Source organism: Ixodes scapularis, unplaced genomic scaffold (genome assembly GCF_016920785.2).
Source record: "Ixodes scapularis isolate PalLabHiFi unplaced genomic scaffold, ASM1692078v2 PGA_scaffold0__279_contigs__length_252992795, whole genome shotgun sequence".
In the NCBI taxonomy this organism is placed as follows: domain Eukaryota; kingdom Metazoa; phylum Arthropoda; class Arachnida; order Ixodida; family Ixodidae; genus Ixodes; species Ixodes scapularis.
In genome coordinates this window covers 189,638,951-189,657,657 of record NW_024609835.1, presented here as the reverse complement: position 1 = coordinate 189,657,657, position 18,707 = coordinate 189,638,951, and the positions used below count along the sequence as shown (strand labels likewise).

The window sequence follows — 18,707 nt, the reverse complement described above, 5'->3', positions numbered from 1 at the left end:
TGTTAACTACATAGTTGTAACCATCACTAGCCGGAATCTCAACCCAGACACACTCCGCATAAGATTCCAAATCCCTCTTCTTGTGGAATTGAACTAGAGACAACACTGCAATAAGCACACCAACCCCAAATTTCATGCCCGTTCTATTGTAGTCTCTATCCTGATTATACACAAAATTACCTGAGGGAAAATAACTATTAGAAATGCCCGCGCAGAGCCGAATCTCCGTTAAACAAACTAGATCAAAGCAGCTCGGCAGAATATTACAAATAATCTTGGAAGACTTGGAACGCAAACCACGCATATTCTGGTAATACACTTCGAGTGTCTTAAGCCTTTTCAACTGCTAAATGGTCATCCACAAAGACTTGAGAGCTGTCAAGCTTGCCGAATAACTGGTGAAAAATAGAGCCTTCTGACCGTAACTCCGGTTTGTACGAAACGTTAAACACTGACTGCACTGTTAGCAAGTCCCGTGTATCTGGCGAATATATGGGGTGAAAAACAAGCTATTTACACAAATTACCATAAATTTACACGATGAGTAACGCATTATTCGTTCAGAAATCATGCTAGGTTGTAAAAAACGTGTTTTGGTTCGGTCATACACGCATAGCCGTGTAGCCGACCTCGATAACATGCATCGCCCCCGGCGACGACGGCGGCATTGCCGGCTATCGAAGCACCGGAATGCTTGGGGACACACTTACAAAAGGACCGTCGAGACAAATGCCACGGAAAGAAACATGTCTCGGAGACAGATATGCACCAAAAGCAATTGCGCCATGTCGCAGGACGTTGGCGAAACCCGCGCTTACCGTGCTCGCCGCCATCTTCTGGTCGATGGCAATGCGGCTTCCCTCATGTCGCCCATGTTTGTATTTAGTTTAGGGGTCCTGATAACAGTTTTTTAGACACCACAAATAAAGTCATGGGTCTAATTATTCGTTCCAAACAGTTAAAATGGATATAAAAACCGTGTCCTCGATGTGAACACGTGACATTGCAGTTGGTTTCGTTTTTGCTTCAACCTTCAACTGCAAGCGGTCTGGCCACGGCGCAAGCGCAACGCCGATGTACGCTGGAAGCAAGCGCCGGTTAGCTTTCGTTGTTTTTGTTTGACCGGAGAAAATCTGGCAAGTACGCATGGCGCCGCTACTGTTTTGGTTTGACGGGACGCGAGAAGCTTCGCTTAGAGCTTCGGAGTTTGCGAGCACATAGTGAAGACGTGACCGCAGAAGTGCCCCTGTGATGTTCCTGGAAGACGGAAAGTAGCATTCGTAATGGGCGTGTGTGCTTTGAAAGCGAAGGGAGTCACAGGGTCCACAAGTTCGCAACCACAAGCCAAGGTTCACGACAGCGCGGCGTTGACTTCGGCGATCTCGCTCTGTTTGGTGCAACCCGGCGATGCGAAAAAGAGCTGAAACATTCGTCGTGTGTGGTGCGGTGCTTTGTATTCCGGGTCTGTTTGAACCACGCTTTTAACACGGAGCGCACATTGTTTGTTGCGTGGTGGAGGTTCAACGGGTACAGTCCCGTCGTCGTCAGCTGATCCGGTCCAGCTGGTCCGGGAGGACGCAGCGAGCGTTTTTAAAAGTAAATCTTCCTTCGTTCCGTTTCAAACTGTGGAAGTATCCCGACACATACCGTGAGTAAGAAGCCGCGGGCGTTTTCAACAAAATTGCGTTGTTTTAATTGAATAATGGACTCCGGATTGTTGTCTTAAATCTGCCGTTTTTTATGCTTCGTGTTGGACTGCGTTTGCATAGCGACGCACACCGCTCGAGTAGATGATTCGGTCCTGCAACGAGTTTGTTGCGCCAATCATGCGGCGTGAATAAATTAGGGCAAGGTTTCCTACCTGCCGACAGATGCATGTACTGAGACCATTTTTTATGTCGTGAACGTAGTGCTCTTTCTTTATTTTGGAAGACGCGTTGGTACATTTATTATGGTACAGTCACTTGAGGGTTGAGAAATTGGAGAGCGAGCAAGCTTTCTCAACTGTCTCTTTCCCTCTGGCACTGCCCTGTTTCAGTTTCAGTAGGCATATCTACTAGCAGGTACAAACTGCTCTAAAGCAGGTAAAAAACGGGAAGCTTAGGACGGTGCGGACTCCGTGTTTCGCGCTTTTCGCAAGGTGACAGGGTAAATGCTTTTGTGAGATATGCGGAATATGCAAGTGATTTTGTTATGCATGCCCGTCGTTTGCGTCTCTCCAGCAAAACGAATAAGATGATCTACTACAAAGGCGCAATCACAAGCCAAGATTTAAGATAGCAGTCGTTTGCTTCGGTGATCCGTGTAGCTGTATTTTATCCTGCTCTCTGCAGCACCGTGTCATGACGAAGAGCTGGAACGGTCACGGTTTGTGCTGGCCTCTCGGTTGACAGAAACCCGCGTAGCCCGCATCGGCACCGAGTGCGCTTGGGCTGTTGATGCTCAAGCCTTTCATCCGCGGCTTGTCGCCAGCTCATCCTGCTGCTCAACGGTGAGGAAGTGGCGAGAGTAACCTCGGAAGTGAATGTAAATCCTCGTTCATTCAGTTATCCGGTGTCAAAGTGTGGAAGATGTCCAACCTGTACTGAGGGCGGGAACTACGAGTGTTTTGCCTTGCTTTTATAACCGAAACCAGACCAACGAGATAACTGCCTTGCGTACTCTAAGATGACGGAAGCAATACGTTTCAACAGGTCGAGTACGTCACCGGGGATGTATGCGAGACGGTGCACACTGTTTAAACACTTGCAGTATCCACGAGTGGTACCAGGAAAGCGACGTCAACAGAGGAGGAGCTCGCGATTCAGCATAATGCACTGCTACGGGCCCGTGTGTCTTCAAAGTTCGGGGTGGTGGCAGTATAAAAAAAAGACGCATCAGCGACCCACACCAATGTTCACGAATAACACCGGTCACAAACTCTCAAGCCCCACCGCTCTTCTCGACACCGACACGACATACGACAACAAACTGCGTCAAAACGCCCCAAAAGTGAAGGCGCATGCTCCCGTACTGCAACTGCTGCAACTAGCGGAAGTGAAGTGTTGGGCGGATGTCCGGATGTCCTTCACAAAAATATATAAAAAAATGCTTTCCGCAAAGATCATTTTCATTTATTATTGTATACGTAATGACAAAATCCCAATAATTTGTTTTCCTATCTGATTCAAACTAGTCGGGCTGCTCATAACACTGGTCAAGCAAGAAAATAACAAAAATTTGAACTTTTTCATTACCGGTTTAAGATTTATTGTTAACATATAGTTATATATAGCAACGGACTAACATTATAGATTTTGCCTCCATACTTTTTAAATGCAAACAGTTCTAATACACGGCTGTCCATTGCGCCGTGTTTTCTGTATTCTTCTATAAATCTGTAATGGTCAGCGAGCAAAGAGCTCACCCGCACATGTCAAGCTTATATGCGCCGCGGGGAGAAATGGATACCGAGTAGGAAGTGTCGGGCGTAGTGTCGGTTGTTGTGTTTGTGTACATGTCGGTGCTGTGTAGCTGTGTGATGTGTTGCGTGCGTTGTATGTAGGGTTGCTTTGTAGTCGTGGTCGTTCGCAGTGTTAACAGACTCGTTTTTTTTTAGAAACAGGCTGCTAGAAATCTCGATAGGTGGCGCAAGTTACCGCCCGATTCTAAATAGTTTGCTCAAGTTATTTATCCATGTGAATTCGGCATTCGTTTTTCTTTTTTTTTTTTTGTCTAGCGGCTCGTTGAAGCAGTTGAAGCTACCGACGCCGCCGACCGCCGACAACGCACGTACATACGTACCTTTGCAAGTAGCTACGTCCGCCGCTTGGAGACTTTACTGTGTATAAAAGACATCGAACGAGAACTAACGCGCCCTGTGTGCTTTCGCTGGGCTCGTCTCTCGCCTGTTCACGGCCGCTGGCCGCCATGTTTCAGAAGGAACACGCTCGAAACGGTTTTGCGGAAGGCAGACACGGTGTAGCTTGTTAAGTTTACACAGCACCTCATGTGTAGACGAAAAACACAGATGGCCTCGTGCAAAACGAACACGTTTCGACGTGTCCGCTATGGGACAACGGTTTACACGTCTGGGCGTGTTATTTTTGCCAACAGTGTGGTCATCAGGGAAGTGAAACGACACGAACGAGTCAAATGTAGGCTCTAATTTGGTAACAATCACCGATTTTCTGGCTAAAAAAGGGGTCACAACACTCTCATTGTCTACCACAGACGTACGAAGGTCCAGCTTGGTCAAAAAAGTGCCTTTGTGACCTGTTTGAGAGGGGCAGCAACTACCTTGTCGAACTTCGCCGTTCCAGTTGACGCTGGAGTACGCCGTTTCCGCTGCACCGGTGTGAGGCTGTAGTTGTCAATCCAAAGACCAGCCGGACGAGCTTCACGTGTTTCCCCAGCTGTCCCTGAAGAAGCAGAAGCAAAATCGCAAACATATTTAAACTATTAATGAAGATAAATAGGTAGAAATTTTACCGGCCCTGGTGGTGCTGGTCACCATTAAATTTGAATAGAATTTTTCAATTGTGGTGTCTTGGAGAATTATGTTTTAAATGTTTTGGTAATTGAAAAATACCATGTTAAATAATTTTAACAGTAGTAAGGGATGTTGCTCGCCTCAAAATATCATGGCTACGGTGATAAGCAATCTGACATGTTACTGGTCAATGGAATTTGACCTTGATTTGTATAAGGAAACAAATAATTGCGTGCAATATAAATACAATAAAATGTTAGAGCCTCCCCTTCCCCCCCCCACTCTCTTCCCTTAGTCAACGTCAGGAAGACACCGTTATTTCGATTCCTGAACAATAAAAATTTAATCGACGCATTCTAATTTGCTCGGACTCAGTATCCAGCCGCTGCTGCGATGCTTTTGAAAATATTTCTTTGCGTGGAACGGTACTCTCGTCTGAAGTTGCGATTTATTATACTAGGGTTATCATGTAGGTATTCATCTCAAAATTTTTTATTTTAATTTTACCTTGTTTCTCTGTCATACTTAAATTTCTAAATGCTCTATTAAAATTGCGGTGCTTAACGTATTTATCTCTCTATCCAATGGGTCCCCACAAATACAAAATTGGAGTCGCCATCTCTAAGAAGGGACAACTTAGCGCTCGCTGAGCTTTTTGTTCCGGCAAACCAAAATAGGTGAGATTTTGTCCGTGGGTTTGCGAAAAACCTCTGAGCTTATGTCCGAAAAGATTGTATCGAGCGTGTTTTTTTTTTCTTTTTTTTTTTCTGGAGAGTTTTTGGTTGGCAATAGAATGCTCGTGTTCTATAAACGAAATAAATACGCGGAAAACTGAAAAGCACGGGTTAAAAGTGTCCTACCAATTATAAAAGTCCTATTGTCTTCCCAAACCAGTCAGACGCAATAAAAAAACACAATCGGAACTGACAAGAGTGCGGGTTAAATGACCTCTTTAATAACTTCCCTCCTAAGAGTCAGTACAGCTATGCTAATGAGCACCAACTTGGTCATAAGGGAAAATTGAGTGAGAAGCGTAATTTACCAGACACGCGAACGTGTAAATCCAAATATATGGTTTCAAGTTTTCGGTGAAGCACAATGATGTTACAAATGTGCCTGATAGCAGCAGTAAGTTCATCTGAGTTTCACATTATTCGTGCCTTCAGAAACACCGCAGTGAGGTTCAAACCGTACAAAAATGTGTTGAGTGAGATATAGGCTAAACCGAATTTGGGAAGATGTCGCTAAAAATTTCAGCTGAAAGGTAAGGAAAAACTAGGTGAAATTCTTCATTCATCGTTGCTTTGCTTTGCTTTTTTCCTTTTCATCCTCTTCTTGTTCCATCTTCCTTCGAATTCCTTTCCCTCCTTGCCCGGTAATTGGAGATAGAGTTAAGAGGTCTGTGTAGTCAAAAGGTCGAATAATAAATGTCGCCAAGCGTCAGACCTTCTGACTCGTGAAACATGAGTCAGGAGGTCCAATGTGGGCTAAGAGGTACAACGCAACAATAGATCCAACGTTTCAAGAGACCCAAGGCCATTCAAGAGGTCTAACATGTCTAGAGGTCTAACAAGTCAGGAGGCCCGATAATAATTATTTTGACGCATTGGGTATTTTGACTCGCTGGACATCTTGACGCGGAATCGGATTAAGACATCGGTAGCAGGGTACGCGGAGATGTGCACGAACGGAGGTACGTCTAACTACGGGACGCTACGAAAAAGGGAGGTTGTAGTTTAATGCATGTGTTGTCTATGATATTTATCAATATTCAACATTTAATTAGAACTTTCTACTTATCCAACTATTTTTTTTGTAGTTGTATCGCTTAAAATGCTACATAATGAAGAAAAAGAGCGTAATCCCTAACATGCGTGCCTCATCAGACACGTTTTCTGAGTAGAGCCATGTATGTACACGAAATGCAATATCACTATCGTTACTTGTTACTCAGCTAAAAGTAACGAACATCGTTTATTTTACTGATCGTCAAAGTTAACGCATTCTTTTTACTCAGTTCTGATTTGCTCCTTGAGCCAAAAAATAAACAAATTTGAAGCTCGTGTTTGTTGAGCGTAAAGTCGATTGGCCCGCCTTTGAGGTGCGGCGACACTAGTTAGCGCTGTAGGTTAGAAAACCTTCTTAAGCCATCTTTGTGAAGCCGTGTGTATATTAGTTTAAAAAAAAATTCCAGCCCTCTTGCCCTCTCTCGTGAAGGCTTCTCTAAACTTGTCCCCCCCTGTTCGATCACATTCCGCAGAGCCGCGCAATTGTAGCCGTCGATTTCGGCGCCCTGATGCAATGCCTAAGCGAGCCATCGGCGTGTAGGCACTCTGATAGCCTGCTGCGACTCTAATCATAAGTTTGACTCTCAGGTTATGTTCAAAACTGTAGTGTTTTACTCACAACTGTAAGTCCTTGTCGATAGTTTGCCTTGCTTACGCTTGTTCTAAAGATGGTTTCGGCAAATTCGAACTGCTTCAAATGCAGGACCCACCACAACTTCAAACGAAATAAAACTGTTTTTACCAACTGGTGCTCGCCCACATATTTTCTTTTTCCGTTTTTGCAAGAGTTTATATTTCAGTTGTTTATGGGAGCTTCGACTATAAAACTTACCTTTCAAATTATAGTAAAAAGTTTTATATTATAATAAATACTTTGTAACCTAAGATTATTGTTTATGTATGTTACTTATGTAAGCGAATTTTTTTTCTTCCTTTAAACGTTGTTCCTCTTCTATAATACAGCTCTAAATTATTTTACTTTATGTTAAGTTTATCCGTATAACAATATAAAAGTAAGTATAAAAATATCTATTGAGGAAAAAGCAGCGCAACCGGACAAGGACGAAGAACAGGGACAGACGGGACTTAGCGAGGCTTTGTACGTGGTCTTCGTCGTTGTCCAGTTGCGCTGTTTTTCATTCAAGATATCAAATAACCAACTAGCCCTCACCAAAATATTAGCATCAAAACCTTTTATACATTCTAAAACAATATATAGATATTGTGTTTGATTTAATTATGACAGATTTAAAAATGTTTGACAGCTAGACTTCACCATGCATTTTTCAATCTCAGTGGAACTTAGATTACGGGATAATCATCATAGCAAGTTGACTGATTATATCAAATATGTTAGTTAACTTTTTAATAATTTTTTTCAGATGTCAAGTTTCAATTGCAGTACTGATGACCATTACAATTAGAGGCGAGACGAGTTGAAATGTTAAAAAAAAAGCTTTTAGATATTGTTTGACATAATTTGAAATTTTTTAGCAGAATTAAAAAAATTGCGCGCCGAAAGCGCGCCAAAAGCACTGCCCACAATGGCGCTTCAAAAAGTGACGTCATCTTTCTAGTCACATCGCCACTTGCGTGGTTCGCGTAACCACCAAGTACTCGCTGTTTAGATAAAAATGATTCGCTTCAAACGGCTACATCACCCTTCTAAGCGTCAATCTGAGAAGACCTTGCGACGCAGTTTTCGCGCACGAATTTTAAATCAAGTTAAAGAAAGTTAAAATGTAATTATTCAAATCTAAAAAAGAAGAATACTCTTTTAAATTACTTTCATTGCTCCTACCTTTAACAGTAATTACCGTGAATACTTCAAATAGAGACCCAAACAACGAGCAATTAAAAAGCTGAGCAGATTTTAGTTAATTAGCTTCCCTACCATAAAGATGATTCCCTCACCTAGTGTCTGCCAATCATGAGAAGAAATAGGACAAGGCGATTGATCGAATAGATTTTCGATCAATCACTTCATTATTTAATCTTGATTAACCATTATTAACAGGTTATTCGCTTAAGCTTGAAACCAGGTAAACCATAGAAAATGACTTTGCTTTTCTTCTTTAAGTAGCGGGCTTTTATGGCATTCGGAGAAACTGAAAGCGACGGTTAGAAACAAATTTTTCATAATACCTGGTAGTAGTCGCTCTAGCGACGTTATCCGTCCTTTCGAAGCAGTCGACGTGCGCAATGGTCCAGTCCCGCTTGTGCGCTCAGTGGCGACGGGAAACGATGTCCACTGGCTAGCGTAAAAGACTGGTTGTGTCTCGTTAGCGCTTCAAAAGTCGGCAAACCCAGGGCTTCTTCAAATCTGAAATAGAGTCGGTCGTTAAAAAAATACATATATATATATATATATATATATATATTACTCTCTTTGTGAAATGGCTTTCCTGTACTTGTATAATGCCGCAAGAATTATTGTAAAGAACCTAGAAACTTGGACGCGCGTGATCATGTCGAAGAAAACCCGAAAATTTGTTCTGCTATGACTTCGCCGCAGGAATAATTATCTGTGAGTTTCTTTACACTGTACTTTTCTGCACATATCTATCGCCTACCAAAATTGCGCATTGCAATATTCCTTAAAAAGGAAATGGTATCTTTGCTTTTTGGAAGTTTTTACGCTAGTGAATACTATAAGTTATTTGATTAAAGGGTACATATTAATTGGAGTGCAATTTTTAACGATGTCTTTCTGAAATAAATACATGCTGAAAGATTAAAGACACACCCTGAATATTTTTTTAATAGGCCTCAAAGTGCACTGTTGGGGCATTGTCCGAGGAGAGTATACAAACATGATTGTGGGAAAGGCGACAGCAAGCCTGACATATCGCATAAATGGTTTTTCCTTGTACGCAGTTTTGGCTCCTGCTACTACTGTTGCACCACAGTTCATTGCCAACGGAGGACACGCGCGGACACAATCAACTGGGGACCATCAGCCTGCAGGACTACGCGGCAACTAAAGTAGTCGTCCCCCAGATTAAAGCACCACCTCATCACCGAGTGCACAATGACAAGGACTACAGTCACGTGTTTGATCGGCAAATGAAAATCCTGGGAGGGACTTCAACGTCGGCCTTCGGGGCTATAAAGGCACAGCTGCACGGATCAGCGATCAGTGGGCAAGGCGACAGCAAGCCAGACATGTCGCATAAATGTTTTTCCTTGTACGCAGTTTTGGCTGCTGCTACTGCTGTCGCACCACAGTTCATCGCCAACGGAGGACACGCGCGGACACAATCAACTGGGGACCATCAGCCCGCAGGACTACGCGGCAACTAAAGTGGTCGTCCCTCAGATTAAAGCATCACCTCGTCACCGGGTGCACAATGACAAGGACTACAGTCACGTGGTTGATCGGCAAATCAAAATCCTGGGAGGGACTTCAACGTCGGCCTTCGGGGTTATAAACGCACAGCTGCACGGATCAGCGATCAGTGGGCAAGGCGACAGCAAGTCAGACATGTCGCATAAATGTTTTTTCCTTGTACGCAGTTTTGGCTCCTGCTACCGCTGTCGCACCACAGTTCATCGCCAACGGAGGACACGCGCAGACACAATCAACTGGGGACCATCAGCCTGCAGGACTACGCGGCAACTAAAGTGGTCGTCCCCCAGATTAACGCATCACCTCGTCACCGAGTGCACAATGACAAGGACTACAGTAATGTGTTTGATCGGCAAATCAAAAACCTGGGAGGGACTTCAACGTCGGCCTTCGGGGCTATAAAGGAACAGCTGCACGAATCAGCGATCAGTGGGCAAGGCAACAGCAAGCCTGACATGTCGCATAAATGGTTTTTTCCTTCTACGCAGGTATGTGGCAAATTTGATGATTCCTCGTACCACTCAGATGACCGTTGTTTATTGCTGTTACTTTGCCCAAGGCGCGTGAAACTGCTCCTTGTTGCCACAGCTGATTGTCGCTAAAGAGCACTCGTGCTTTTAAGGGGAGGATATGTTGAAGAAAATCCTGGCCCAGATAGAGATACAATGCGGGAAATACTGGAAAGTCAGAAAGAGATGGCGGCTAACATATCACCATCGGTACAGGGTCAGAAAAGCTTTAAAAAAACGATTAGAGGCAATTGAAGCGTCTACTTCCAAGATGAAGGATCTCAGTAGGGAGCTAAATGACACACAAGGGAAACTAGTGCACTTAGAAGCGACCGTAGTAAAGCTCAAGTCAAAGATCGATGACTTGGAAAATAGCATTTGGTGGAAAAAGTGGTGGAAGGCTTCTTTAAATCAAAAATGGGTGTTGAAGTTAAATCTCTCGAAAGAATTCACCGTCTCGGAAGGGTGGCTAGGGGTAAACAGAGACCAGTAATCTTGCGCTTTGGAAACTACAATGAAAGGCAAAATATTCTCAGAGATGCTAAAAATTAAAAGGAACGCCCTATTTATTAACGAGGACATTTCGAAAGATGTTAGAATGTAAAGGAAAAAACTGTGGGACAGTGCGAAAGAAGACAGGGAAAGGGGAGAGAAGGTATATTTATCGTATGATAAATTGAAGATTAATGAAGTAACTTACGCATGGGAAGTGGATACAAACCAGAGAGTTGAACTTTACTCAGCCAGAGAAGTACCTTCACCCGAGCATGATGATTGACAGGCATCCGCTTTCCCACAGGCAAAAAGTGTCCTATTCATTAACCCTAATGCAAGAAGTATCGTAAATAAAACCCTCGAGCTAGAACATATTTTAATAGAGCATGACCCCGATGTAGTAGCTATCACTGAAACCTGGTTAGACTCGTATGTGACAGATGATACAATAATACCTCCCTGTTACGTGCTCTATCGAAAGGACAGAGAAAGTAGAGGAGTGGGTGTTGCTCTAGTAGTCAAATCTTTTTTAAATTCTTCAGAAGTCGAAAGAGCTCCAGGCATAGAAAATGTATGGTGCAGCATCAAAATGAAAAAAGTGAGTTAGTTGTGGGAGTACTGTATCGACCCCCGAAAATGCCAGGTGGATATTTGCAAGAGCTAAGTGAGTTCCTTTTTAAACTGAAAGTAAGTTCCAAGAAGGTTGTTTTAATGGGTGAATTTAATCTCAGTGGAATTGACTGGGTAACGTTAGAATCTGGGGACCACGAAGTATCATATGCTGAAGAACTTTTAGATATAGTTTTCTCACATTATTTAACTGAAATTGTTAAGGGACATACCAGAATACAAGGGAAATGAGAAGCTTTTTTGGATTTAATGTTTATAAATGAGAACCTTAGAAACCACGCGTATGATTGCAAGATTAGCCCGGGAGTTTTGGACCAAAGCACTGTACATTTTACGTTGTCCTTAAAGCCTATGCTCAGGAGAATTGAAATTTCTTCGTATAAAAACTTTGAAAAAGCCAATGACGAGTCCGTTATTAATCAACTTAGCCTGAACTATGGTAACTTTGAGCACCTAGCTGGCAACCCGTTGATAGAAGTGAATGACCTATGGCTCAATTTTAAGGAAATGATACTTGAATGCACTCGTAACTTTGTCCCAGTGGAAATAAGAAAGAAAAACTTGAACAGTCCTTGGATTAGAAGGGACATAATCCACCTCAAAAGACGATTATCAAGGTGTAGAGCAAGAGCACGCAAAAAACACGACGGGTTCCAGTAGGAAAAAATACAGTCACTGAGCAAAGAGCTGAAAGCAAAAATAAAAACTTCGAAAACGATTTTCTTTAATGTAAAAATGCAAAACTTTTTGAGATATTCGCCACAGATGTTTTTGGCGACAATTAAAACCAAGTAAAAAAGTAATTACCAAAGTGATAGTAGAAGAAGAAGTGATTGAGGACAAGACTGAAATTGCGAATTGCTTTAACTAATATTTTGTCAGTGTTTTTTCCGCTGATAATAATATTTTACCAACATTTTGTTTGCTTGAGAATGTGCCCCCTATCGAAGACGTGGAGGTCTCAGAGGAAGGAATTTTTTCACAGCTACTTCTTATCGATCCAAACAAAGCCGCCGGACCCGATGACATTCATAATCAATATTTAAGGCGTTAGAGCGAATGGTGTTCAAAATACCTCACGATCATTTTTAATAAATCGCTTTCAGATGGGTCCGTTCCCAATGACTGGAAGCTGGCCAAAATAATACCTATTCTTTAGACTGGAAATGCTTGTAAGGTCACGAATTATAGACCCATATCATTAATATCTACTTGTAATATACTTGAGCATGTGGTTTCGAAGCATAAAAGGATGTTTTTAGATACCTACTCTGTACTTGATGAAAAACAGCATGGATTTCGAAAAGGCCTGTCTACCACAACTCAATTACCAGAATTAATTCACGATTTTTCTTCGACCCTTGACAGAAGAGGTCAAATTGATGTAATTTCTTTATACTTTCACATAGCATTCGATAAGATAAACCATAATAAATTACTTTTAAAGCTCAGGCATTTACTAAAATACACGAAAATTCTGCGATGAATAGAAATGTTTTTGTTTTGTAGTAGGCAATTTGTGAGCATTGATGGTCACGCTTCTATGCCTCGCGGGTTCGACTCGGGAGTCCCCCAGGGTTCTGTACTTGGGCCCCTGTTATTCTTGGTTTTTATCAATGACGTTCTTCGCCATATTACAGTAAAGGCACGACTTTTTGCTGATGATGTATAATGTATACATACATAAACGATGATTCTGACCATGTTGAACTAAACGACTGTTTGCAGAAAATTAGCAAATGGTGCGAGATCTGGCAAATGTCTTTGAATACTGAAAAAACAGTTTGCATGTCAATAACACATCGGAGAGTTCCTTCTGTGTATAACTACTACTTGAAGAGTGAACCAGAGATTTAAGTTGGAACAAACATGTTTTAATATGATAAAAAAGCCACAGCTAAACTCTGGTCACTAAGATCATTAAAATTGGCAACCACTGAAACTAAATTGCTAGCTTATAAAATGCTAATAAGACCTAGATTGGAGTATGCTAGCGAAGTTTTGGATCCTCACACAAAAGGTTTAATATTGAAATTAGCAAAAGTTCAAAGAATGGCACTGCGTTTCATTTTTTCGAAGTACTAAAGACTGGATTCACCAACTGAGCTCTATTCTAAGGCAAGTACCTCCTTATTAGAAGAGAGGAGAAAAAATAAGCGTTTAAAAATGCTTTTCATGATTTTAGATGGCACACTGCAGAATGATAAACATAGACTCATCAAACTCCATTTATCTAGAATCACACGTAATAAGCATACTAGGACAGTCGAAGAGTAGAGATTCAATAAAGAATGTTTCAAGAATTCGTATTTCCCTCAGCGATAATGGAATGGAATAAACTTCCTGAAAGCGTTGTTAAATCCAAAACGGTTTTGGATTTTCTAAAGTGTCTCCCATGTAACTAATATACCTCATGTTACCATTTTTGCTGTACTTTGTGCTTTTGATATGAGTATTAGGTGTCGTATAGCCCTTAATTTTTTGTCATTGTGTTCTGCATGTGTATTACATTGTCTACTGGTTTTGTACTCACTCCTATCATAGTCCCCACTGGGGGACTGATAGTATTATGAAATATATAAATAAATAAAAAAGCATAGAAGAAAGCACGCGATGACCGTGCTCTGTTTTGTGCCTTTTACCCTTATGTATAGATACACAGGGTGTTCCATTTTAATTGAAACATATTCATTACAAACCATTCGTAAATGGATCCACTAATACGGTTTGTGCAGGTGATTTAGACGGCCAGCAGGACGTGATGTGGGTGGCTAATATTCGAGATAAGTCGGATAATACTGAAATTCATTAATAACTTTTGAATTAGCAAAACCCAGACTGAGCACGTTACTGAAAAAAGTAACCGTTTATAATTACAATTACTTCAATCTAAAAAGTAACCGATTACAATTACAATTACTTCAATCTGAAAAGTAACCGATTACAATTACAATTACCGCCTTAAAAAAGTTATCAAAAAATTACTGGAAAAGTAATCTATTACTTCACACCAGGGTTGTAAAGTACCTAGGTACAAGTAACTGGAAATCGGTATCTAGGTACTTTTGTTGTACCTGAGGTACAAACCTAGGTACTTTAATTTCTCAGTATCTATATTTGTATCTTAGATACATTTTCCATTAACTTGTAACTAAGTGGAGCTACTATCTACAGGCATTTTTATAGTCATTTCGTCAAAATGGGAGAAACTATAAACTTTGAAGTATTAACCCACTACCATGTGCTGTGGCTAACATTGAGTTGGGTACGGCATTGGAGGCACTGACTTGATCGAACGACGTTTTAGCGAACGAAGCCCCGCCAAGGATGTTTCATCGAACGACACACTTTAGTGAAAGTAGGTGTTCATTTGAGCGAACGGTGAATTAGTGATACCGTTCTAGCGTCACCAATTTATTTAATCGCTTCGGAAGTCCGTTTAGGAAAAATAGCGACCTCCTTCCTTCATCTTAAACTGAAATCGACTTCATTGCGTGTTTGAAGTTCCTCTGACAGCTGTACAAGAAAGAAGATAACTTGAACGATGTGCGCAGTTTTTGTTTGCCCGTATCTTGTTCTCTTGGTGGCACCGTTCTGCCATAAATACAATATAAATTATAATTACAAATAGATTATAATTACAATTCTAAAGCAATGTAACTTTTCATATATAATACAATTTCCACTCAATCGATCGGACTTTAATTTTGCAGTTATGAAAACTGAGAAAGTTCCGAAAGAAAAAAAAAACAACAACTTATTTTTCTACTGACTAACGAAAGAAAAAATAAAACGACGAAGCTTTAAGCCTTTCACTCGTCGTCGCGAAGGTTAGGTGCATATGCACTCGACTCGTGCGTTTATTCATGTGGCCAACGTCTTCTGGTCCCGTCGGCGTCTGCACCGGCTCTGAGGGCAGGAACGTCAATAAGCGAGTTTCAGCGGTTTCGGTGTGACATGGTAAACAGTGGAAGGTGTGGCCTCGGTGAACCAATTGGAGCATGGGGACAAGGCACGTGAGGACTCAACACCGATGTGGACAATGCATTGACACCGATAAAGCACATTTATCGAACTCGTTCTTTGGTGTATCCTCAGTATAAAAAGCTCTACTTCCTATATATTTTACAAATTTGGGGAAGATAAATAAAGACAGTATCTTTAAAGTAAGTGTACCTGTACCTAGGTACATCTTTAAGCAAGTACCTAGGTGCGTACCTAAGTACCTCTCGTATGAGCAGCTGTAACTGTATCTTATGTACATTTTTAAAGTAACTATTACAACCCTGCTTCCCACGTTACTCTTTATACTTTATTTATTAGGGTAGCACATATACACATCTACATAGGTGTTCCGCATTTATACATTTGTTCTTTTTTTTTTGTCCTCTGCAATTTGTTCAGTTTCAGCCGCAGTTGTATTCGAAGTTTGCGTCGGTCATCCGCGAACGAATTATGGTGTCATGGCACAGTTGATGGCACGGTTGATGGAGGGATATTATTCGGGAACTAATATCAGGAACAAAGACATAATTTTGACAAACCCAATGAAATGTACTAAACAAAAACTAAGAATATAAATGCTCGAAAGTGATACACCCTAAACCAGTCAAAACCTCGTAGGAGCATGCTCCTGAATTTTGAATATAAACTGTTTCCTGGTTAAAATACGAAAACAGTCCAAAGACGCGGACAGAAATCAGAAGCTAGACGAACAAAAAGCGCTGCTGGAAGTATTTCTGGGAAATGGAGTGGCCAGTAGAAAACTAGAGGTTTTGACCTAAAACTCCCGAGCAAAACTTTCTAAGCATCGCAGAAATTAAGGGCAATATAATTAAACATTTTAAAATTGCGCAGTAAAATGATCAACCTAACAAAAAAGCACGCTACCTTTATGTGCGTACGCAATTTGGAGTTTGTCGCCCTTCAATATGAAATAATCTTGAGTAGTGGCCGACAAAGCAAACAATCGAACGTCACGTTGATTTTATATTTCATTTTTATAACAAGGGCACGTTACCTCCGCCGTGTACAAAAAAAAGTATTGTTATTTGGACACATCAATTTCCTGCAAAGAGAAGTTGTAAGCAGGGATGGGCAGTATTTCAAATACAAGTATTTGAATTACGTATTTGTATTGATTACAATCGTAAATACAATTGTAATTAAACACAATTTTGTGGGCGAAAATACATCCCTCAAATTTATTGTCACTGTCCAGATCAGGAAAAAAAACGTTCTGAACTAAATGCAGTGTCTCTCAATCAAGCACAAGCGTTTAGTGGCTTTTTGATTACGGTGCTAGTCCAGGGCAAGAATGGTGATGAAAACGACGTTCACAGGCAGACTGGCTAAATAAGTGCCTGTGACAACTTGATATGTTTTCCAGCCTAATTTCCATCCATATTTTTGCCTGGAACATTCTAAATGTGCGGGTCGTCCAGATTTTCGTAACTGGTGCGGGTTGCAACAATAAAAAGTTATCTACCTAGCGCTGCGCATCATAGTCGTCTCGGTTCTTTGTTGGTCTATACCAAAATGTAATCGACAAAAAAAGCTTCTTGAAGCTCTGTACTTTTTTATCTATTACTTCCAATCTAATTACTTTTTTGTGATTATATTTCTATTACGTTACTAGAGCCTATCACACTAACTCCCGAAAGTGCGATGCAAAATTAAAATTAGATACCCAGAAACCCGTTGCAGGTGACCTGAAGTCGCTGATGCAAATTTTGAGGAATGTATTTGGAAAAGTATTTGGAGGAGATCAAATACATTTGGTTGTATTTGTATCTTGTACTTAAATGCGTTTTTGGAAATGTAATTAGATTTGTAATTAAATACATTTTTAACGAAGCATTTTGTATTTGTATTTGATACATATTTGAATGTATTTTGCCCATCCCTGGTTGAAACCAACAAGATACGAAAAAGAAAAAGACAAAAAAAAATAAAAAAAGGACAGCGGACCAACAGCGGATGCTACGAGCATAGAGTTATTATAATGTACGCTAGAGGTTCAAGTGGCGCTAGTGTGCTGACGCGAATTGAAGCAGACAGCAACCAGTCGAAAATTGACTTCCGGTAATGCATTTCTATGGGAAAAAGTGAGTGTATTTTCTCCCTGAGCTCGATCATAAGAGCAAATATCCCAAATAATTCGTACGTACTAGGTAGTTTGGGACATTTCTCAGCCAGGCCGACGAAAGAATTGGTCAGTTACGGTGTTTTTCTTTCGAATTCATCGCATTAAAAACGGTGCTAAAACGGCTTCGTACGTGTATTTATGTGCACTGTCGGACACTGTTAGCGCGAACGCGGCGTCGGCGATTTCCAGCATGGGGGATATACATGCCAAACGAACGGAGGACATCTGGCAAATCAAGAGCGGCGGCAAGAACTGCGCAGTAACACTGGATCAGTACCTCGCAGTGCATGCACGATCAAAATCAATTGAAGGTCACGTAATCTATTCCAACTTTATATACGTAAGCACCGCTTTATCCTTTCTGCCCTGAGCGAAGCTGCTTGTTCTACGTTCAAAATATCACCCACGCGCTCGATATCAATGAGAACAAGTGCGCGATAAGAGCTGCCCGGCAGAGAAAACAATACGAAGAGACACCTTTCATAGCCCACGGGCTTTATTATCTACGTTTTGAAGGTTTTTATCCACTCATGCACGACGGGATCATTTTTATATAGTGACAGGACTGGCATATTATCAATATACAATCGTCACCGGAATGCTGGCGAGCCTTGAACTCACGCTATATTCGTTTCGATTGTAATTTTGCTTTGAATCGTCGCTTGTTTTTACACACCTGCTGCGGAACACACGTTTGGGACTGAAATGTAGCGAAGTTAAACATCGTTCATTGATGAAGAAAAATGCGCCAACTAAAAGATTTTCACTTTCACAGTGTTAATCAAGGTACATACTATTCGGTACGACCCAAATAACCAAAGTGTTCCGTGTTATTTTCCGGCGAAGAGAAAAAATGCATGCGCGTTTTCCCATAGAAATGCACAGGAGCACCGCAAAAGTAGACTGGTTGCTGTCTGCTTCAATTTGCGTCACGGAAGTCGCATAGACACTAGCGCCAGTTGAACCTCTAGCGTACATTATAATAACTCTATGGCTACGAGCACTCAGAGCCAATCCAAGGTCGCGTGAATATCACGTGACCTTGAATAGGAAGCACAGCGACGCGCGGAAAGCGTATCACGGACTACCTCCACAGAGTGGGATTGGCTAGGATAGCTTGTAGCGTCCGCTTCGTCCGGACGTAGGCGAAGCGGAGTATAGAAATATTCTAGGTGGCAAATCTCCTATAAGAAAATGAATTAAAAAAAAATCAATGACAGGTTAAGAAAAGTTTACAAAGAAGAGAGAAGAAAGCAAACGCAAGCTTGGATTGGAGAGGGAGTCTCTCCTCTCTGTTTTGCTTTAGGTCATTTTGGCG

The 18,707-nt window shown here is 41.4% G+C and overlaps 2 pseudogenes; one reads left to right on the top strand and one right to left on the bottom strand.

Moving 5' to 3' along the window:
- Positions 1–4,994, bottom strand: part of LOC115318763 — a 62,725-nt pseudogene extending 57,731 nt beyond the window's left edge.
- Positions 4,995–9,114: 4,120 nt separating this feature from the next.
- On the top strand, positions 9,115–10,894 carry LOC120841755 (annotated as a pseudogene).
- Positions 10,895–18,707: the final 7,813 nt, after the last annotated feature.